This window comes from Dreissena polymorpha, chromosome 4, assembly GCF_020536995.1.
Source record: "Dreissena polymorpha isolate Duluth1 chromosome 4, UMN_Dpol_1.0, whole genome shotgun sequence".
Taxonomy (NCBI): domain Eukaryota; kingdom Metazoa; phylum Mollusca; class Bivalvia; order Myida; family Dreissenidae; genus Dreissena; species Dreissena polymorpha.
The window spans coordinates 30,971,774-30,995,634 of NC_068358.1; the positions used below are offsets into that span (position 1 = coordinate 30,971,774).

The window sequence follows — 23,861 nt, forward strand, 5'->3', positions numbered from 1 at the left end:
CTCATGGTGACGCATTGTGAATGTAATCAGTTCAACAATATACATGGCCTGTGTCACCTATAAATAAGCATCAACTATAAGCAGTTTCGACGAAAGTAATTTCAATGTCATTCAGCTAGTTTCGTGTACTGAACTCTGACAATGACCATACGTGCTATATTGTTTGCTTGTAATAAAATATGTAAAATTTTCCTATTGTCTTACAAACTATGTCATTACTTACTCGCATATAAAGCGCATTAAGTCATATACTTTACTTAGGAATAATATAAGAGCTAAAATACTGATTTACAATTCTCTAAAATAAACAGAATGGATTTAAAACTCACTAAATGGAACGGACTGGATACTGCATTGACAAAGACAATCATTTATAGCCAAACTAATCGGTTTATAAATTGATAAAGTTAATGGCATTATCGTTTTATTTCTGTAAGTACAAAATACAAATGCTTTTCGTACAATACGTGTGTCGCACGTCATATAGAAGTACCACAAAGATATATAGAGGTTATGTATCAATAAAACAATAAAACAATGCGCGCTTTTGAATGCAGATGTTTCCGTGAAGACAACTGAAATCATATGGACAAACCTTCCGCTAAAGTAAATATGGACATTACATAAGTGAAATTATAATTTTACACTTATTAGTCTTCTTACAGGGGTAATGGGGCAGTAAACATGTATTAAGATTTTTCTTTTCATTTATAGAAGTTTTATGCGGTAATTTGAGTAGAATATTTAACCGTTATGATATTAGTAAAGTCACATAAAGAATATATTCGTCCGAAAATAGTAATGGCAGATATTAGTATAAAAATGTATGTATTAATAAGATCTAATTAAATGCAAGAAGCGTCTCAACGCCAATGATGGCAAACAGGCAAAAGTATCAACAATTTACAGCATATGGTAATGTTTAGTAAAACGCACAAAGACATAATTTGTATTCAATATTCGAAGGTTGCTGGTTATAAGAAATAAAAAAACATATTCATATAAATACAACACATATTACACATATCGGTTACATCTGCTAGAAGTTCGGTAGACTTTACAAGTGTTTAAGATATTTAGTCCAACTTTTTTTTACGAGATATAGTCGAACTGCATAAACAATTTATTTATTCATATTTCATTGTTTACAGTTAAGCATCTATAAATATCAATAAGGTGAATGTAGTCGGAATTTATAATGAGAGCACATGCAACGAATCAAACGCTATAATAATGTACATTAGACTTAGTATTTAATCGTACAACATTACTAAAAGTTAAATTGCGCATAACAAGTGTGTTCATTGGATAATTTAACCTCATAGAATTGAAAAGATGGATTTTAATCTAATTCGTTTGCTTGAGTATGGAATCAGTGGTATGCAGCCTGTGATTAAATTATTTTTAGAACATTCGATTTACCCAATTGACCTGACCTACATGCCGAAATCGAGATCGCGTGTAGATCAGAGTTGGGTGTGTGTAAGTAGTGCGTTTATGAAAGAAATTGGAAAGTTTTGCACGTGCTCTGCTGAAAGTTAAATGCGGGATTACTGTTTTGGATTTGCCTTAAATTGCAGGTATGTATGTTTATTTATTTTGATGCAGTGTCATGGATTCTAAGTTAATTATTGTGTGTTTGTGAACGCATCCATAATTTTACGAGTAAACAAGCTTGTGCTTTTAGCCATGTTAATGTTGTTGCACTGCATTAATTCAATGTATTTGATGATATCTGGGCGTGTGGAGTAATATCTCGGGATCAATTGACGCCTTTGTTCTGTGAAGTGTGGGCACACAAGGACGAAATGAAATTCGTCTCCTAATTCTCTTAATCCTAGATGGAGGCAAAAGGGGTAAGTTTCTTAAGTTATGAGGAATATTATCTTTGAACTTCAACTGGCAGTTTGTGGTTAGCAGTTCAGAATTTAATGAGGTTTGTTGTAAGGTTACTTTGAAGTGATGTTATGCACTTTTCGAGTTTATTATTGTTTTTGAACAGGAAATAGTGTTTGCCTTTGTTTGACGTGTTAAGTTTTGCCTCCCATTCTTTTAAAATTTGATCCATTAGAGTTTGTTTAATTGCCTGGTGAACGTTGTTTGTGTTGATATAATTTTGGACCTCGAAAATGTATGTATTTCCTGTTTCGTTAAATATCTGTTTAATGTAGTTGAGCCATTTGTAAGTTTGAGGACTATTTAGCATATACTTATATATGATGTATGTGTATTTTGTGTGGTCGTCATTTATTATCTTTAACCAATATTTTATAATGTTTGTTTTGATTTGTATTTGTGTTGGGTTTCTGTCCAGCTCTGCGTAGAGAAATGAATTGGGAGTTGATTTTCTGGAATTAGTTATTTTCTTAAAAGAAGATATATGTATTTTCTCCAGATTGTTTGTGTTTTCGTATTCAATTATTTCAGTGGAATATGTTAGAGTTGGTAGGATTGTGCTATCGAATAATGATATTTGCAAGTCGAGTGAAAGATCGAGATTGTTAATTCTTTTGTATAGTAGGTGCAGTGCTTTGTTTGCTTGTTCTTCAATATGTGTTCTCGCTTTAAAAAAACTTCCATTGTGGCTAAAAAATGTTCCTAGATATTTATAAGTGTCTACTAGTTCAATAAGTTTACTGTTTATTTTGAATGAGTATTGTTTCCAAGTTCTTTTATTGGTGCCAAATATTATGACTTTCGTTTTATCTACATTTACTATTAATTTCCAGTGTTTGCAATATTTTTCGAAATCGTTTAGACATTTTTTTTAAAGATTTTTGGGAATCTGCAAATAGAATCGTGTCATCGGCGAACAGTATGGCTATTAGTGCAATAAAATGCATTGTTTCTCCATTCTGATATTGAATTTGAATCCCATTGTTGTTATTGTTTATAAGGAGTTAGAGTAAGTCATTAAGGTAGTAGGAAAATAAAAGAGGAGATAGGTTTTCCCCTTGTCGGACACCCTTGTCGCAGGCAAAGAAAGCTGAACTGTCATTTTTTGTTTGGACGCATGATTTGATGTTGTCGTTCATATTTTTTATAATTCGAATGAATTTTCCTTGGACATTGTTGTTAATTAGTTTATGGAATAGTTCTGCTCTGGGGATTAGGTCAAAGCATTTGGTAAAGTCTACAAAGCCCACAAATAGTTTACTCTTTAATTGTTTCATGTTGTTTATAAGAAAATTAAGAATGTTGTCTGTTGTTGAATTTTTTACGAAAGCCAGCTTGACTTTAGTTGATTACAGAATTTTCATTACTATACCTTGAAAATCGTTCATTTAAGACGGATGTAAATAGTTTGCCTAGACAGGATAAGATCGTTATGGGCCTATAATTTTCAGGGCAATCGCGTGGGCATTTTCCTTTGTATAGTGGAAAGATGTAACCTTTGGACCAGGTGTCTGGCATAATTCCACTGTCATATATCATATTGAAAAGTTAAGTATAAATTGGCAAAATCAGAGTTTTCGTGGTTTCAATATATTCATTGCAAATATTGTCAGCCTGGCTACATGTTTTGCCGTTTTTACATTTGTTGATCATTTTATCAATTTCATCACTGGTGATCGAAGAGTTAAGGGTAGTTTCTGTGTTATTGTCGATTATATTAGGTTCAACGCGATAGGGGTCATAGTCACTTGTGTTTTCATTTTGTGTTGTGTTTAAGTCTTTGAAATATGTATTGAATTGTTCGATGCTTGGTTTAATTTCGTCTTTGTGGCTTTCGAGTGATTTAACGTAATTCCAATAATCTTTCGGTTGTTTGTTTTTCATGGCTCGTAATTGGGTTTGAGTACGATGTATATGTTTTTGTGATGGAAATGCACGATTCGTTTGTATTCTTGCTTGCATGGTTCAGTGCGTTTGTATTGTCTGATGTTTTGTTTTCATTGTAGAGTTTACGCATTCGTTTGTAGAATAGTCTCTTGTTATTACATTGAGGCCCGTACCAGGGTTTAGATTTGATTGAATGTGGTGTGTGTCGTTGGTTTTTATGATAAAATGATTGTGGTTGATATGTTTGCACGGCTGTCGTATGGAATAGTTGTGCTATTTGTGTGAGGGCCATATTGATACTGTTGTTGTTGTTTCGACTTTTGTTTTCGGTGTTGATAGAATTGTCGTGTTGAATAGTATTATTGTTGTTGTTGATGTTATTGTTGTTGGTGGTGGTTGTTGTGTTAAGAGTAGTTATGTTAGATGAAGTAAAAGTAGTAGCTGAAGTAGTATCAGAAGAAGTAGTAGTAGTAGTGCAAGAAGTGGTAGTGGTAGTATGAGCCGCACTATTTGTAGTATTAAGTAAAGAGTAAATTGGTGTTAAATCGTTATTTTCTAAATTCAAGACGAATTCGGCTCGTTTTTTTGATTTCCATAGCCGATTTTGGTGTTGTTTAGTATTTTGATTTTTCTTATGTTCGATCACTTTTGCAGGTTTGATGTTCAAGGACAACACAGAGTGGCCATCAGAGAACACTGGGTCAAGTTCTACGAGTTAAATACTGTGTAAGTATTTTAGGGTATGTACTGAGCAAAGGGTATAGACAATAACACTTGCCAGCCTAGTGTTGTTTTTAGCAACTTATAAGCGATAAAGATCTATTGACTTTGTCACGCACTCATGCTTTGTTGTTGTTATGACTGCAGCTAATAATTGCTACTAATACAAATTGTTATTATTATGCGTATTCGTTTAGTTCACGCGTGACCGTTGTTTGTAGTTATCCCCACGCTTTTTGAAAAAAAGGTGGGGATATTGTGGTTATCTCCGCCGTCCGTCCGTCTGTCTGTCCGTCCGTCCTGGCCACTATCTCCTCCTACACTTAAAGCACTAGAACCTTGAAACTTACACACATGGTAGCTATGAGCATATGTGCGACCCTGCACTATTTGGAATTTTGATCTGACCCCTGGGTCAAAAGTTATAGCGGTTGGGGTGGGGCCGCGTCAGAAATTATCACTCATTTTTTTAGGTTATTTTACATTTACTTCTTTATTTCTACACCGATTCACTTCAAATTGATACTGGACCTCTCTTATGACAATACGGTCAATCTCAACCATGCATGGCCCCATTCCCAACCCTGGGGCGCCCCGCCCACATAGGCCACACCCACCAAAAATTTCCATTTACTATAATTTTTTCATTTCTACACGGATTCACTTCAAATATATACTGAACTTTTGTTATGACATTAGGGTCAATCTCAACCATGCATGGCCCCAATCCCAACCCTGGGGCGCCCGCCCACATAGGCCACACCCACCAAAAAATTCCATTTACTATAATTTTTTCATTTCTACACGGATTCACTTCAAATTGATACTGAACTTCTCTTATGACATTATGGTTAATCTCAACTATGCATGGCCCCATAACCAACCCTGGGGCCCCGCCCACATAGACCACACCCACCCAAAATTGCCTTTACTATAATTTCTTCTTTTCTACACCGATTCACTTCAAATTGATACTGAACTTCTCTTATGACATCAGGGTCAATCTCAACTATGCATGGCCCCATAAACAACCCTGGGGCCCCGCCCACATAGACCACACCCACCCAAAATTGCCTTTACTATAATTTCTTCATTTCTACACCGATTCACTTCAAATTGATATTGAACTTCTCTTATGACAATACAGTCAATCTCAACTATGCATGGCCCCATTACCAACCCTGGGGCGCCCCGCCCACATAGACCACACCCACCCAAAATTGCCTTTTACTATAATTTCTTTATTTCTACACCGATTCACTTCAAATTGATACTGAACCTCTCTTATGACAATACGGTCAATCTCAACTATGCATGGCCCCATTACCAACCCTGGGGCCCCGCCCACATAGACCACACCCGCCCAAAATTGCCTTTTACTATAATTTCTTCTTTTCTACACCGATTCACTTCAAATTGATACTGAACTTCTCTTATGACAATACGGTTAATCTCAACTATGCATGGCACAATTACCAACCCTGGGGCGCCCTGCCCACATATGTCACACCCACCCAAAATTGCCTTTTACTATAACTTCTTCATTTCTACACCAATTCACTTCTAATTGATGATGAACTTCTCTTATGACAATACGGTCAATCTCAGCTATGCATGGCCCCATTACACACCCAGGGGCACACCTAGGTCAAACATTCGGCGTGGGGATACGCGTCGGCCTCTGCCGCGCCATTTCTAGTTCAAACATGTATTTAGGAGTGAAATATACTGGCCGTTGGCCGTTATGGACAATTGACCGTTCTTCTCTAGTGTGATACGGATAGATTTTTCGTCGGGGCCAACCTGTCACTCTGTCAATGTACTAATATCACCGTTATGGCTTGTTCATACGATTTTAAAATTCAAATCCCATAAACAATTTATATTTAAACCCACCATACCCATCCAGAGTGAAAGAGAAACGAAGTAACTCTCCGCCGGTCTAAAACTAAGGCAAAGGACCAATAAAGTGTACACTACGAGACAATGAATTAAAAACAGTACCCTTAAACTAACACCAGGTGTTTCAAAAATTGTAGTTGCAAAAGAATAATTTACAAACACATATATCGAAACTCTTAAAAACATTGGAAAATATGGATATACAATTGGATTTAAAATAAACATGGTGGGCTCATAAAGGCAAATAATATTTTGACAATTGTATGCGTTCAACGTTATACACAAAAATAATTCATATGATTTAACTTAATATGCTTATTGTAATGGTTTGGTAATTGTCTCTCAAAGCACGTTCACGCAAGAGATACAACAATATTTTCGTTGTCCATTTAACAGCTACGGGTAGTTCAATAGCGGAACCGATGCAGTTAAGTGGTTCAAGAATTACAACATTCCACGCCGAAATAACCCTTGTTTGTTCAGTGTGTATTGTGTTTGTATAGCTTATTTTGCGCAGGTCGAAACTCCGAAATGCCTGTTCACATCACATTCTGTATTTTCACACAGTTATAGCAAGATACGCCGTTTGTTTTTGTACGGAATTTAATGCAAAAGATGAAACTTAAACGAATATCATATTTATCTCATACAATCTTTAAAAGTCAATATAATATTCAAATTTGAATAATGCTTTGTTCAAAAGATGTATCGCATTCGGACAATATAAAACCGGAAACAATACATTTAATCTCTATATCATTTATCTGATTCATGTCTTATTAGTTTGAAAATACTGATTTTTGTCTTAACATCGTTTCTACGATTTGACAACATGATTTTCATATTTCGTGTTTTCATTGCACTTTTAAATAGATGACCGCTAAATTAAATTCTCGCATAATTACACAATTATATTTTACCACGTATAGAACCGTGTTGCTTGGTGATCATGGTCGCATTTACAAAGTTAATATAGTCACATAAAAAATAGTTATTATCTGATTATTTACCAACGACACTTTGAGTGCCTTGTTTTCTTATATTGTTAACACCGACGTGCAAAATAGGTAGCACTATTACATACAATTTAATGTCTGTAACACTTACACTTACATCCTTTGAAATATTACATTTCTAGATTTTTTAAGTTGAAGCCCCACTAACTGTCATATATGGATGCACATTATTTGTCAGCATTTTTCATCTGCATACTTACCGTAAACATATGCCACTTTGTTGTATTTTTACAAATGTGCGTCAACATTGGATATATGCCGATATATCACGAATCGCCCATTATTGTTCCAACATTAAGAATCATGCGCATCAGGTCATGCAAATGAGTATTAAACATCTTGTGTATATTGAGACTATTTTATACGTATTGGCTTTACGTTTTGTTATTAAGAAAAAACTTGTGTAAGAACATTTTACCATTTTTCAGTCGTGTTATACAAACTGTCTGCACTTTGAATACCTAAAGTGACTAATACTGTCGTTTAGATTAGCGATATATTACGTCTAATAACGTAAAATCAAATATATTTGACTACATGCAACATTTCAAATACTATTCTTAAATAGGTCGTCGCTATAAAACAATCGTTGGTTGACAAAGGGAACGCTATTTATGCCATATTATTAAACAAAATCCAATTGGAGAATGGTATGCATTGACGGCCTTTTATTATGAAGAGCTTAATCACTATACAGGCGTTTCATTAATCATAACAGCTTCATTTGCTCATACAGCAAATAATTTGCAAAGATTTAAGGATGTTCGATTGTTTCCACTTTACGGTAATTGATTCTCTATATCGTGAAAATTAAAAACCTTTATATATTTTCACGGTTTCAAAAGATTAGGTTGGAATAAACGAGTGAAAATTCTAGTTTTACTGTTTTGATTATTCGCCTATAAATTTTCGGCATTTACATATTTTCGAGATTTACTGCAATGAAACCAAGCGTTCGATTGCTTGACGTCACTTCGTGATCGACATCGATGAAACGCTTGCTTACGCTGTAGATGTTATTTTCTGTGCAAATACAAGCGTCTATTGATAACGAAACGATAATTTGTCAACAATGAGAATCAGATACTTGGCTTAATAATTTTCATTTAAAATGTCTAATTTGGATATAATTCGGAATACAAAACGAAACTTAAATTTTTTTTTTTAAACGTTCCAAAGAACAATATGGATTTCAATAGAAATACTATTTCCACCGACAATCAAGATTTCCGGTATGACCACTGTTATTTTGACGATTTTTCTATCGGATCGTCGGTAAGCGTGACCACATGTGACAACAGCGATGCCAGTTGGAAAATTAGTAGACGTGTCGTTGAACTCGACACATTTGCCGAATCGCTTTCAGCATGCAGTTCTTGCCAAGTGCCCATGAATTTACTTAACACAGTAGGAAGCAGGGATTTCGGACAGGCATGTGTTTTGGAAATACAGTGTAGCAATTGTGGTGCCATCAATAATGTGGCTACTGGACGAAAACATGACATAGTTTATGACATGAACACAAAGCTTGCATTAGGTAAGACTTTTTTTGTCTTTTTGGTACATTGGTGCATTATATAATGATTTATTGTCTAAATTACTGATACTTTATAATACATTCTGATAGTTATCTCAAATATTACATATAATACCTGTGTAGTCTACATGCATACATTTTTTTTATATTGTACATGCTATATATTTTTCCTTCATATTTTGTCTGATTTATCATTTACTGCCAGTAAACACAATTATAGTAGAATGTGAATGGTTCATTGGTTGTCCTTAGTTTAACATGTATATTTTAACCCTTTGCATGCTGGGAAATTTGTCATCTGCTAAAATGTCGTCTGCTAAATTTCTAAAATGAGCATTTTCTTAGATTTTTTTCAAGTAATATCAGAATAGCAAACAGTCTGGATCCTGATGAGACGCCACGTTCTGTGGCGTCTCATCTGGATCCAAACTGTTTGCACAGGCCTTCAAAATTCGGTTCCCGCACTGAAAGGGTTAAAGTGACATAAGTAATAAAAATGAAATTTTGCAAGTTTACAAAACATAAATATTCTCAATTCTTCAAATACTTATTGGTTTTGAAAATAAAGGGCTTAAATTAATTATTATTTGTGTGTATGTAGATCTCTAGGTCTTATAAAATTATGTAACTTTTGTAAATTTTTGACATTATATCATATTATTTTATTCCGCATAAGCATATTCTAACATTGTGGATCATTGTAAACTGTTCTGTCATTTACTGCAATCTGTTTCAGGTAAATCATAAACTGGGTGTTTCACATGGGACTTTCAAATCGAAACTGGCCCTTCCCCGTGACCTTCAGCACAAAAAAAGAAAGGCTATAGCTGTTGCTCGTGCAGCAAAACAGCGACACATAAAACTCAAAACTGGAACGGTATTTTTAATTATGGGCATTTTATTTTTAAAACACAATATTCTTCATGTGTATGCCCCAAATTGGCGACTTAGTTTTCGAACTGTCTGTGGGTCGGTCGGTCAGTCCGTCATACTTTTCGTGCCTGAAATTTGGAGCATCTGTGTCGTGTGGACACATTTCTTGTTTGAGATTGTTTCAATAGATTCATCAATTATATATATGCAAAGTAGTAGGAACATTTAAAAGCATATGCTAATGTTTGTAAATTGATTATTGTAAAAGCATTAATGTGCTGTGAAATCATTTCTTTAAATAAAAATCGGAGATGACCCATGAAGGTGCAAGCACATTTTCCAATTTGAAATTCTGTTTTCCTGTTCAGGCATTCAAAGGACAGTGCAAGAAGTACGAGCGTGACCAACATACAGTTCAAACATAGAGGACCAAGATGTTGAAGTTACAACTTTACCCCCACCTGTACCCAAGCCTGGTCCAGCAGGGCTAGACACTACTGGGAAAGAATTTGTTTTCTTTGATTTGGAAACAAGAGGGTTAGGTAAAGTTTATTTTTAACATATTCCTTATTCACAGTGTTGCACATACAGAAGTTTATCTTGGTTCAATTCAGGTATTTAGGTACTCTAAATCTCCAAGATTCAACTTCTATTAAAAAATATACATATTTACTTACATGTGTAACATAATTCAACCTGCTACTGCTGAGTAACTCAATGTGAGATATCGTGTGAATTGTTGGTCAACCTAGCATATGATTGAATTGCAACAAGAGATATGTTCAGACTAATTTCTCATTTTGCTTTCATATACTAAATCATGCTTAATCTTTATTGATAAAATGATAGTAAATACCACTTAGATGATGCAATGTTACATTTTGTATGTAGTGACTTGTAATAGTTCTCTACCGAGTTTGTTCAAATTATGCCCCTTGAGTCAAATTTGAAACTGCCCCGGGGGTCACACAACTGAACATATGCTTATAAAGTGCTTATTTTGTGAAAACTTTAAAATACTCTTGTCCATATCCATTGGGCCTAGGGCTACCAAATTTGGTATGTAGTGACATCTAATAAACCTCTACCAAATTTGTTCAAATAATGCCTCTGGGGTCAACTTTGACCCTGCCGCGGGGGGTCACAAAATTTAAAAACGCTTATAAAGCGCCTATTTTGTGAAATCTTTAAAAATCTTGTTGAAAACCATTCGGAAAACGGCTACCAAATTTGGTATGCAGGAACATCTTATAGTTTTTAACCAGGTTTTCCGAAGGAAAAAACTGGTTATTAGATTGGCGAATGCGGGCGGGCTGGCTGGCTGGCTGGCGGGCTGGCGGGCTGGCGGAATAAGCTTGTCCGGGCCATAACTATGTCGTTCATTGTCAGATTTTAAAATCATTTGGCACATTTGTTCACCATCATTGGACGGTGTGTCGCGCGAAATAATTACGTCGATATCTCCAAGGTCAAGGTCACACTTTGAGTTCAAAGGTCAAAAATGGCCATAAATGAGCTTGTCCGAGCCATAACTATGTCGTTCATCGTCAGATTTTAAAATCATTTGGCACATTTGTTCACCATCATTGGACGGTGTGTCGCGCGAAATAATTACGTCGATATCTCCAAGGTCAAGGTCACACTTTGAGTTCAAAGGTCAAAAATGGCCATAAATGAGCTTGTCCTGGCCATAACTATGTCATTCATTGTGAGATTTTAAAATCATTTGGCACATTTGTTCACCATCATGGGACGGTGTGTCCCACGAAAGAATCACGTCAATATCTCCAATGTCAAGGTCGCCACGACTAAAAATAGATTTAAAAAAAAAAAAACTTACAAAGGGGGTTATTTTTTTTGGTCATTTCAAAAGTTCAGTTTGAGTTTTCTCCCTTTATCAGATTTTTTTTTCACAATGAAAACCTGGTTTTGTGACAATTTTGTCCCTTGTCTTCTAAGTTTGTTCAAATTATGCCCTTTGGGTCAAATTTGACCCTGACCCGCGGGTCACAAAATTGAACATTATATACGCTTATATCTTGCTTATTTTGTGAAAACTTTAAAATACTCTTGTCCTTAACTCTAGGACTTAGGGCTACCACATTTTGTATGTAGTGAGATATAGTAGTCCTCTTCAAAGTTTGCTCAAATTATGTCCCTGGGGTTAAATTTGACCCAGCCCAGGTGGTCACAAAAGTGTACATGTGCTTAAATAGGGCCTATATTTAAGTATTTGCACATGCGTAGAATATTTGTTTCAGCCTTTTTTTCATTAGTGGAGCGATACAGGGCCATCATGGCCCTCTTGTCTTTAGATAAACATCTCACAGTTCTAAAATAATAATTTTAAAATAATACATATGTTCAATTTACAACCCACAACATGGGTAACAGGTGGGTGGGGTAATTTAAGATGTTTTTTGAATATCACCATTGTTTTTTCATTTGTCACATTTGAAATATTTTCATAACAATGTACATTATACATATTTCTAGTGTATCACATTTCAGTTGATAATTTGATTGTTATGGAGCAGTTATTATATAGATATGTTTTAATTACTATAACAATATTAGTCACTATATTTTTGAAATTAAGTCCATATTAAAATGTCTGTAGCAATAAAAAATCCACGGTGACCTATCAATTTCTTTACTTCATTTTAATGCTAAGCTAGTTTCCTTTAATTATTGAGAACCTGAAATGAATATGAATATTACATCAACAGAAATATGTATCTGTATTGCATGTTATCTATTTTGAACTGTGCAATAAAATATTCAAAACAAACAAAAAACTAGTCATACTTATTTCTCATTATTTTTGTACGATTTCCAATATTTTTGGTTTTAAAAGTGTTCAGTATGATAATACAAATGTTACAGTTGCTAATCTAATACAATCTCAATATTACTATGCAATTTTAAATATATTACACTCAAACATTTTAACGTACCTCCAATTTTATGCCCCGCAAAAATGACCTTTTTTCAAACGCACATGGCATTTAAAAACCTTCGTTATCTCAAAATTATTCACGGTGACCTCCCTTTTTTATTTTATATTTATTTCAGATACAGATCCATTAATCACCATACAAAAAATTATAGCATTCCGGATATTTTTAAAATTTTCACAAAATGATCGAACATCCTTAACATTGAATACTATAACATGACACACACCGTTAATCATTTGAGAGAAATATTAATAATATATTCATCCTTCAAATTACAATTTAAAAATAAATCGCCCGGTCACTTGTTGTGCGTCAAATTTAACATTCTGACAGAAATATGTAGTTAAAGATATTATCGATGATGCATTAACATCTCGTGTTAAACCAGCAAATAAACAAAAAGTTTGCCTTCGGATGTCAAGTTAGACAATTATCAAATAGGTTTAATGCATAAGCTACTGAAACGTACAAAAAATGTTACCAACCGCAAACTAAATCGTTGCATATGACAAAGGCAAAGCAATAAAACCGATCTGTTTTGACGTTTTAAAGAACAAGAACAACTTCACTTTCTGATTCATTAACTGCAATCTCATTTGTAAACATAAAATAAATTTGCAAAAATAACGTGTATTAAACATCACATAAGTATTAGAATTACTAATGTCCGAAAAAGTAATATGCCAAAGCAATTAACTGTAATAGTTAATACACATAACAATTCATTTGTGAACAGAGTTATTTTTGAATTTGTGAATGAAAGAAACCTTCACTTAAAGTAAATATATTTTAATAATTAAACTTTTAAGACCGTGGAAAGTATTCAAATAGATTTTTACGTTCATACTACTCAATAAAAATGCAAATCATATTTATCACAATAATGAGGGTAAGTGTATGTTTGATTTCCGCTTAACTCACACTATTATCTCAGTCATTAGTCGGACGATGCGTAGAAAAATCGTTTGCCAGATAATGAAATTATGCGTTTTCCAGATCAGGTAATTCATGTTTGTTTAAATGTCACTGACGCATAAATAATATTATATTATTCAATTGTAGACTTGACGGTTTATTTACCAATTCATGATTGAATATACAATAAGTCTGCAAAATAACGGAAAATAGTTGCACTAAACCATGTATTTCTAATTTATCCATATCTGATCCGACATTAGTCGCTACGGTTGAGAACTTAACTATAAAATATGTCATTTTTACACCATTTGGAAATCAAAGCGAAAGTAAAACAATGTTGTTTATTAATTGCCATTAGTGAATGTGGTATTTCAAAATTGTATTAATTCAATCTCTATAATATGGGCGCGGGTTGAAACAATAAAATAATTGTTGTATTTGATATTCATGCGACTTATGTTTGTATGCAGACTAATTCAACAGACAGATAATTACGTTATAACTGCTAATAATTACGTATATGTCAATAAGTATAGTTATTCATTCATTCCATGCTTTCTTAAACAAAGCGTAAGAAATATTGACGAAATATATATTTATTTGTAAAATATCAAATAGATTCCTCGTAATTGATATTTAATTATATAATATACCCCAAGAGAAAAATTATTCATAAATGACAATTTTAAATCTAATTATAAAAACAAAACGATAAGCACAGTCTATGCTTAGTTCAAAGTATTCCAACCTACTTATATGGAACTTAATGGCTACCTCACCATGTTAAAAAAAAACTGCACATTATGACGAAACACAAACCTTAATTATCAAGTATGCTTAATCAACCGCAGCCTGTTATTTTGCATTCAGTAAGTATTAAATAGATAACGTTTTCCAAATATAACTTGCTATATTGGGACGCGGTTATTTCGTTGTATTTATTCATTTGTCTTTTGTTTATTTCTTCGCAATGTTTTTTTCCATCTGTCACATTCTCAGTGACCATTTAATCTTAATACACGTGGATATTCCGCTTTTTAATCGTCACATTTGTTTTCAGAACATGTTTCATTTTTAATGCAGTGCATTTTGGGTAATATTTACAAAATCCTCTTTAATACTTATTTTAAAAGTCTGCATTTGTGTATGTTTGCTTAAGCTCGATGGTGAATAAAATGTCATTATTATGTTACAATTCGTGGTATATTTGAACACGCTAAAACACAATATTAGTTTGCCCAATGCATATTTAACGACTAATCGACCTGATTGTTTAGGTTGGCCGAAAGAGGAATACATGATCTCGAACACATTCACTGATGTTTGCGTTTAATTAGCAAGAGTTTATTTTGCAATTATGTTTGCCTCATCAGTAGTGAGCTGCATAAAATACATTGTACACTTGCAATATTGGGTGGTAAATATGGTTCTTGTATGAAATTGAAAGACACCTAAACACATATTGCCATACGTCTTGAAGTGAAGAGACGGTAGTATCGATATATACACAATGCTGAAGGTTTTGCTCTTTATTCAAGACATGTTTGTGTTCTCTGCAAGTTTTCAACATATTCCAAAACCACTAAATATTGACCGACAAACCTTTTAAATGTAATGTTAAATCCGTTACAGATAAATCTAGGGCGTGTATTTAATGTTTTTTTAAAAGCGTGATGTTTTCATAGTTGCCTACTTAAGTATGCGCATGCATTCACAACATTCACAGCTTATGAAAAATTCCTGAATAATGAAACGTTCCGCACTGGTGTGTTGCGTTTCATGTATGAAGCACGTTTTATACATTTATGTAATTTAAGTATTTTATTTTTACCTACGATTATTAAAAATTTAGTTAACTTATAAACTAAATAACGACCATCAGCACGTGTAATTAAATCGACATCGTTTATACTATTGTAGTATTTAAACATAAACAATAATCTTTATGTACATAATGAATGGATATAGCGACACATAACAGAGTAATATCCTGTTTGCACGTTTTGTTAAATAATCACTGACCTGGTAATGATATTTTCCGGATTATCTGTATGATATATTATCTACGTTAAATCCATTACGTGTAAACCGATGAGACACATTTAGCGTTTTTTAATTCCGTCGATGTATCACAGTTCCTTACAAAAGCATGTATACGCACTCATATATGCAAACTATATGAAATATCGTATCAGTGTTTTTTATGCGTTGGGTGAAAGGAACGGCAATCAGATAGACTATAACCTATCTACAGAAAAATCGGATAAGCTTGTCTATATTCCCTGTAAACAATGACGGAATCACACGAAGTGCAACGATCTTTAATGCATTCAGATGCCATGCGGATGTTTAAAGAAAACAAAGAATTTTTTTTGTTTTATTTAAATCCAGAGTATACGTTATTTTATTGATTTTACATAATTGCATAGTGATATTTATTTGACAAGTTGTGCAATACACGGAATACAATCGATCATTGTACTACAAATAACCAGTTTAAGCAACGATATGACAATTTTCTTAAAATACACAAACCACAAGTTGTAATTCAGCTCGGACTATAGTGTAAAGCAGGTTAAAGACCAGTTCACGCGTGACGTCACGCGCACCTGCGTGTTTACATCCGGACTATATTGTGCATTGTACATGCGCGACAATCCGGAATCAAAACCATAACATTGACCTGGTCTATTTTGTGTGAATTGTTCACACTTGCGAAACCTCGGAACGTCCGTGTAGAGGAATACGAGGCACAACGACGTTACACAAATTCTATTTTTAAAGACATTATTGGAATCTCATCCATCTATTACACTCTGGAGTCACAGACGCACATGTATCTTCAGTGCCTATATACAAATATTTGCAGCAGACGGGGTCCACCTTACCCTACTTGGTCGACATTGCTTCTACACGTCATTGTGGCATGCGGTTATGAGAGCTGTGAAGAATTATACATAGAGTTTTCTAGGGGAGTATATTTTATTATATCTGTAGATCACTTCTTCCATATGTTATGCAATCGAAACCAAGGCGGATCTCAAAAGTCAAGTATATTACTTATTTAAAATTGAAAGCAGTATAAGATGTCAAGATCGAAAACATGTACATTACATAATCACTGAATCGGACGATTCCATTGTAACTCAAACTGATTTCGAACCAGGTGTACATTTACTACAGTTTTTTTTATATGTCACTACAGATTATAATACAAAATTCTTATGTATATCCTAACATATAAGTTGTCAATTACATAACAATTGCTTCTATTTGTATAGCGGCCGAGGTACAATACATAAGGACAATGTCCATGTATTTTTATATTATAGTATACATCTGTGTCTGTGAGCCATTTAATGCGGCCAGGTGTATTGTTTTCATGTAGGTTGTATGGTTTTGTTCTTTCATTTATCTTTGATATACCCCCGCTTTTCGCGAGCCAGTAGGCTTTATAGAGGTCACGTTTTTTATGTTAATGTGGTTGGGCTCTTACATTTGTACAAACCCTCACGTCTGCGAGCCATTAGGCTTTAACGCGGTCACATTTTTGTGAATTGTGGTGGGTTTTTATGTTTATTACCACTGTCTGCGAGCCTTTTGGCTTTAGCGCGGTCACATTATTTGTGTGAATTGTGGTTGTTTGCATTTGTCATATATCCCACTGTCTGCGTGCCTGTGGGCTTTAGCGCGGTCACATTTGATTGAATGTGCCTGTCACATTTAATTGAATGCGAATGTAGATGTGTTTATTTAACTTATTTGTGTGTAGTATTCCCCACTGTCTGCGTGCCTGTGGACTTTAGCGCGGTCACATTTGATTGAAGGTGCTTGTCACGTTTAATTGAATGGGAATTGTGGATGTGCTTATTTTACTTATTTGTGTGTAGTATATCCCACTGTCTGCGAGCCTGTATGCTTTAACGTGGTCACATTTGATTGAAGGTGTTTGTCACATTTAGTTGAATGGGAATATATGTATCCCGGAAGGGGCAACTTTTTGGGGGGCCCACTGGTCAGCTGGTGCGGATGGGTATGACCCATTTGTAATCCTTTCTAAATCACACACCGTGTCGGTCGTTATAATTTGGGGTATGCTATCATTGGTTTATTTGGTGGACCAGCGTTGTTTTACCGGGGTGATTGGTGGTTTATTCTAAACTCGTGCTTTTCCGGGATGGATCTTTTGTGGATGTGTGTATGTTACTTATTTGTGTGTAGTATATCCCACTGTCTGCGAGCCTGTCGGCTTAAACGCGGTCACATTTGATTGAAGGTGCTTGTCACATTTACTTGAATGTGAATTGTGGATGGATTTATTAATTTAAATAATGTGTAGTATATCCAGCTGTCTGCGAGCCTGTAGACTTTATGTGGTTGATTGTGCGTGTTGCATTTGATTGAAAGCCAATAAGTTTGGTTATTTTGGTGTTTTGTTGGGTGCAGTGTGCCGCAGTGTATCAGTTACTTCCCTTACTCCGAATATGGCTTCTGTGGTTTAAAATAAACGTTTTGCACTGTGATTATTTGTCTCAACCCTGAGGTTATTATTTAATACTGGTGGAAGCTCCAACATGCCCCCGAAGAACAGGAAGAACAGCGGTGGTCCAGCGACACTGTCAAAGAAGGCGAAAACAGCCTCACATACAGCCACAAACAGTATCAACACGAATGACCCTGCAATTTTGGCACTAACTGACAATACCAGAAATGGGACAGCAAAAACCAGTCGCTGACGCTGACACGCCCGGACTGTACGAGAACCAATCCCAGGCTGTGAACGAGGTCAATTCACAGATTACGAGACAAATTGGAAACCAATCCCTGCCTGATATTAATAAGATATGGTAACAGTGTCAAGACAATTATTTTAACCTAGTCCCTATGTTCTCGTCAGTTGCTATTGCAAAGGACCGGTATACTAAACAAGTAATAACTTTGTTTTGTGTTATTCGAAATTCATATACTAAAATGATGTGGTTTATTTGTTTAAAAAATAAACCGGGTTATTTTGTTGAAGTTTCGAACTTTTTCGTCTCTAAGCATATACCTACGAAATGTAAACAATTTAGCTGACAGCGACGAAATTATTCGTGAACGGTATAATCATTGCCTTTTACCGCTTCCTTTTCTCTCCAGCGCTGGAGAAACTTTTTGCAATTTTGTAATTTATCGTTAAAAAACCACCCACCGCACCCTGTTTGCTAGGAATTATATGTATATTGCTAATTGTTACGTATATTTGCTTTATGAGTATTGTATAATCTCTATGCTTTTTGGATAACTTTGCAAATCAAAGATTTATTTTGCTTGGTCTGTCTTTGCTGTATATTTGCAGCGGCAACTCAATTGTACTGGAGTTCCACTGGCAATCTGCACGTGCACGCTGTCCAAGGTTCCCACCATGTACTGATACTGATGAGCTGTTACCATAGCCAAATCGGGGGTTTACCAACCTTCCTGGGCAATTTCTGTGACCGTGCCCAGACGAGCGCCCTGTTCCTGCCTCGTCCTACAACAAGCGAGCCATTACCATTTACCTGCCTCGTCCTACTACAAGCGAGCCGTTACCATTTACCTGATTTTGTGTTGTGAGCCTATATGGAATCTATAACAAACATTGGGAAACAATCTTGACTGTGTGGCCTTTATAATTCTATTACAGCAGAAGAATGTTCATTTCTGTGCGTTACGGAGTATAGCACAGAACGTTATGTCTAAACATAATGCACCGCACAAAACATGTATATATGCGGTTCGTTCATGCGTTATGGTTGTCATGTGAGTGAGGGTCACTCAGGCGGGCATAGGCGAGAATGTGCACGGGGTTTTCATTGTTTGGTCCATTCCAAGCAAGACCAGTTATGTTTCAGTTACACACTGTCCACAGTTACATGTTAATATGTGTTGGTTTCGGGTACAGTTTTCCAGAGTTATTTTACATTGGGCATCGGATGTTTTCTGATGAAGTTTTATCTTTGGTTTTTACCCTGAACTTGAAAGCAACATTTAAGGATACAGAATAGAAGTTACGTATACCAATCATAGTTGTTCTGTGTTATATAATAAATAGATCAAACTTGTACTGTCATGTTAATCTATGATTATACTTGATGGTTCTATATTACGACATGTAATATTCGTTTATGTATGTTTTCAATAGACTGATAGCAAGTCTTGCCCAATGCAAACCTGGACTATAATTAATGAACGCATCTTTCATTTGTCTTTGACACTTTGCTTTTGTCATGGCCTAGATTTAAATATGAGACTGGACTTTAACAACACTCTTGTAACAGAGCTAAAGTTTAAATGTACCATTGAAGATCGCCTAAATCCAGATTTGCTATTATAGACGTGTGGAAAGTTTTAAGGGTGTGACAAGTAAGCAAAAATTGGTCATTACCCAGAGGCCACAACTGATCTATGACTGTATTTAAACAAGAAAAATCAGTGCCTGATTTAGATTTCCTTAGATAGTTCAATAAAAACTGATTTCATAAGCCTGGTAACAGTTTAACGGTAATGCTACCAATGTGTCACACCAGGGCCTTGAATTTTAAATCTAGGACATGCATGGTCATTTCTTCATGAAAGCAGGACACAAAATTGTATTTTAAGTCCTTAATTGACCTGGCTATAGTTCTCAGATTATTATAAGCTCAATCAGTATATTTATATCATTATTTATGCTTTGTGTATTGTAAACATATACACAATCATGCAGTTACATGATAGCAATAAATAATATCAAAGCTACCCATACTATAAAGGTCATTGACAAAGCCTATGGTCAAAATGTGAACACATTGAGTGTAATCGCCCTCTCGTGCCAGCAAAAACAACACGTTGACAGGTTGTCATTTTTGACAGTTCTACTTTCACTTTCATTTTGTGATATCAAACTATTAAGAATTATGTGGCTGAGAAAAATATCGCCATTGCTTTTTATGCTCCCGGTAGGGTAGCCTATATCAGTTGAACTTTCAGTCAGTCAGTGTGTCAGTCTGTCCGTCCGTCCGAAAACTTTAATGGCCATAACTTTTTTAATATTGAACATAGCAACTTGATATTTGGCATACATCTGCATCTCATGGAGCTGCACATTTTCAGTTGTGAAAAGTGAAGGTGAAGGTCATCCTTCAAGATCAAATGTCAAATATAAAGCGTCTGTCTGTCTGTCAGAAAACTTTAACATTGGCCATAACTTTTTCAATATTGGCGTGCATGCGTATCTCATAGAGCTGCACATATTGATTGGTGAAAGGTCAAGGTCATCCTTCAAGGTCAAGGTAAAAGGTCAAATTTTGCAATATTGAAGATAGAAACTCCATATTCGGCATGCATGTATATGTCATGGAGCTGCACATTTTGAGTGGTGAAAGGTCAAGGTCATCCTTCAAGGTCAAAGGTAAAATATATGGGTTCAAAGCTGCGCAGCAGGGGGCATTGCGTTTCACAAACACAGCTCTTGTTTAATATATTTTCTGCACATTTCTTCAAAAAACTTACATCAATACACGATTTTCTTCGTTAATTCAATCATTCCTGACAGACCTGTGTACATATTTCGCTTACATTTTGACGCGCGTAGGTAGGACCGCATTACCGCTTCCGAAATGTGTATTAATACTATTGCCTTCCAGGAACTTATCTGATGTTTGACGGAAAGGGCCGAAAATGTGCGAGTGTGGGTCAAGTTCCCCACAGGTACTACTTTCCCGTTCCCCCAATTTTTTTTCCGTACCTTAAATTTTTCGTACCCAAGTTTTTTTCGTACCCAATTTTTTTTTCATCCCCAATTTTTTGTTCGTACCCAAAAAAATTTCGGTCCCAAATGTTTTGGTTCCCAAATATTTTTTCGTACCCAAATTTGTTTTCATACCCAAATTTTTTTCGCAAATTTTTTGTACCAAATTTTTTTTCCTACCAACATACACAATTGTGGTGATTGTGGTGATGTAGATGAACTAAACTTGATGATTTTATATCCATCCTCTCAAAAGCATCGTCACACCAATACTGTCAGTACTTTGTTTATATTAACGTTACTGAGATTATTTAGTTTGTTTTGCTTTACCCAGTTATTTTGATGCATTTCCAAATGACATGCTTTACTTAAGTCAGAATATTTTGTGCTTCTGATGAAAAGTGTGTTATTTGTTATATGCTTGCTATACTTGAGCTATGAAATTCAACTTTTGTTCACCAGATGCCAAAGTATGAGTTTAATGTTGTATTCCTCAGTCGTGCCAGCTAGGTGGGACCTCTCCATTATTAAAAATGGGTGGGAAGATAGCAAGCTATCTTTTTGGCCATCTTCTAAAGAAACCTCCACATTTTACCGAATAACATAATTGTTTAATCTCCTTATGTCTAAAGTTATATAATATATTGGTGTATATATTGATATATATTTTGTACTTTTGTTATATGATAATAACGGTCAGTCAATGACCATTTAACCACAGCATATGTTTTGTTTGTTACTTCCACCCAGTGCATACATGCAAACTATACGAAATATCGTATCAGTGTGTTTGTTTTTTGCGTTGGGTGAAAGGAATGGCAATAAGATAGACTTTAACCTATCTACAGAAAAATCGGATCAGCTTGGCTATCTTCCCTGTAAACAATGACGGAATGACACGAAGTGTAACGATCTTTAATTATGAGCATTCAGATGCCATGCGGATGTAAAAAGAGAACAAAGGATTTTTTTTGTTTTACCCACCTCCCACCCCAATCTCCTCACAAATCAGCACTTGCCTGCAGGAAATAAATTGTTTTGTTGTACCTAGTACATGTTGTAATACCTTTTGGAAGGCCATTTTTAGCTCGTCTATTTTTTGAAAAAAAAATGAGCTATTGTCATCACCTTGGCGTCGGCGTCCGGTTAAGTTTTGCGTTTAGGTCCACTTTTCTCAGAAAGTATCAATGCTATTGCATTCAAACTTGGTACACTTACTTACTATCATAAGGGGACTGGGCAGGCAAAGTAAGATAACTCTGGCGTGCGTTTTGACAGAATAATGTGCCATTTTTATACTTAGAAAATTGAAAATTTTGGTCAAGTTTTGTGTTTAGGTCCATTTTATTCCTTAAGTTTCAAAGCTATTGCTTTCATACTTGCAACACTTACTAACTATAATAAGGGGAATGTGCAGACAAAGTTATGTAACTCTGACTGGCATTTTGACAGAATAATGTGCCCTTTTTATACTTAGAAAATTGAAAATTCGGTTAAGTTGTGTGTTTAGGTCCACTTTATTCCTACAGTATCAAAGCTATTGCTTTCATACTTGCAACACTTATTAACTATCATAAGGGGACTGTTCAGGCAAAGTTATGTAACTCTGACTGGCATTTGGATGGAATTATGGGCCCTTTATACTTAGAAAATTGAAAATTTTGTTTAATTTTGTGTTTTGGTCCACTTTACCCCTAAAGTATCATAGATATTGCTTTCATACTTGGAACACTCGCAAACTATCATAAGGGTACATTAAAAGGACAAGTTGCATAACTCTGGTGTCATTTTTACGGAGTTATGGCCCTTTTTTGACTTAGTAACTTTGAATATATGGTTAAATTTTGTGTTTCGATCCACTTTACTTCTAAAGTATCAAGGCTATTGCTTTCAAACTTCAAATACGTTCATGCTATCATGAGGTTACTGTACCTGGCAAGTTGAATTTTACCTTGACCTTTGAATGACCTTGACTCTCAAGGTCAAATTATTAAATTTTGCTAAAATTGCCATAACTTATTTATTTATGATTAGATTTGATTGATACTTTGACAAAACTACTCTTACCTGACATACCACAATACTCTACCCAAACCATACCCCGTGCCCCCCCCCGAATCCTCCCCCCCTAATTTTGTTTTAAGATCATCTCACAAATAACCACCACACCCTCACACTTTACCCCCCCCCCCCCACCCCCTCCATTTTTTTTGAAACGGTTAAAAAACACAAATATTTATTTTTATTATTTTATTTTTGAAATACCGTCCAACCATTGCACCCATGAATCCCCTCCCCCACCCCCCACCCTCGAATATTTTTTTTTTGCATTTTTTTCGCATTTTTGGAAGATATTGTAATAAATGTCCACACCCCCACACTATACACCCCTCTTCACTCCA

The 23,861-nt window shown here is 35.1% G+C and overlaps 1 long non-coding RNA gene across 1 annotated transcript; it reads left to right on the forward strand.

Moving 5' to 3' along the window:
- The first annotated feature begins 1,393 nt into the window (after positions 1 to 1,393).
- Positions 1,394 to 23,577, forward strand: LOC127879155 (uncharacterized). The gene is made up of 4 exons (XR_008048943.1): positions 1,394 to 1,580; positions 4,438 to 4,509; positions 16,579 to 16,875; positions 17,013 to 23,577. It is a non-coding gene; the product is annotated as an uncharacterized LOC127879155 (long non-coding RNA).
- The last annotated feature ends 284 nt before the right edge of the window (positions 23,578 to 23,861 follow it).